We start from the raw sequence: 1,135 nt of genomic DNA, 5'->3' as shown, positions 1-1,135 counted from the left end.
TTCTACTCAGGGATATCAAGGTTGACTGGGATGAAGTTTTAAATTTTTTAAAATTTGAGACAAAGTCACCTAGGTTGGCCTGGAATTCCCTGTCCTCCTGACTCTGCCTCCCAAGAGCTGGGATTACAGGCATGCACCACCACATCCTGAAAAAGATTTTAAAATGCAAGTGCTTTAACTTTTTCAGAATATCCTCAGGCTCCAGGTGTCTCGTTCTAGAACTATACAGATTTTCAAAGAGACCCAGTTTAAAAACACAAACAACCGCCACCATCAGTTTTTTTTTTTCCATAAAATAAAGTGTGGAATGACTTGCAATTTTATATCGCATTTCAGGAGGTTCACGTTTCAAATCCATTTATGTATCCCTAGATCAGCCCGAGATGGCGACTCATGCCTGAAGTAGTGCCGTGAATATCACAAGTTCGAAGCCAACTAGAGCTTCATAAGGAAACCCTGTCCGAAAATTCCAAAAGAGATCTTTCAGATTCACAGGACAGGTAGTGATCTGTGCGCGTCTATAAATGAAATTCAAAACCAAACAAACGCATAAACCCCAGCCAACCAAAATTCATGATACGGGGACTGATCACCACCTCGGAAAGGTCAGAAGTCTCTGGAGAGGTCACCTATCAGCAGATCTGAATTGGTATCGATATCTAAGTAAGCATTCTATGAACTGCGACAGTGAGCACTAAAGCCCCAAAGAAAGGATGTTCTGGACGGCATGCACGTGCACTTACTTTGGCAGCGGGGGGCGGAGGAGGGCACCTCTGCGTTCCTGTATCTCTCCCCGACTTGTGCACTCTGTGCAGACTCTCGTTTTGCTTTTTCAGTTTTTCCTCCCTTCAACTTGGCGAGTGCGGGGCCACGTCTCCTCCTTATCCCAGCCCCTACCCCGCAGAGCTGTCTGACACTTTCGGATAACAGCCCACCAAGTGTTGGACTTTGAAGGCTGGCCATTTTGCATGCAGACTCCCCAGCGATATAATGATCTTCACAGCTCATTCCAGAATGAGGATTCTGTTCTCCCCTTCCTTTTCTTTTTCTCTCCTCCAGCCTGCTTTCACTCCCAGTCTCCCTTCTCTACACAACCCGCTACCCGCCAGTTCCGTTCTCAGTTGGCGCCTGCGCA

Source organism: Peromyscus eremicus, chromosome 3 (genome assembly GCF_949786415.1).
Source record: "Peromyscus eremicus chromosome 3, PerEre_H2_v1, whole genome shotgun sequence".
Lineage (NCBI taxonomy): Eukaryota > Metazoa > Chordata > Mammalia > Rodentia > Cricetidae > Peromyscus > Peromyscus eremicus.
The sequence above is the reverse complement of the archived record's forward strand: the minus strand, read 5'-3'. Positions refer to the sequence as shown.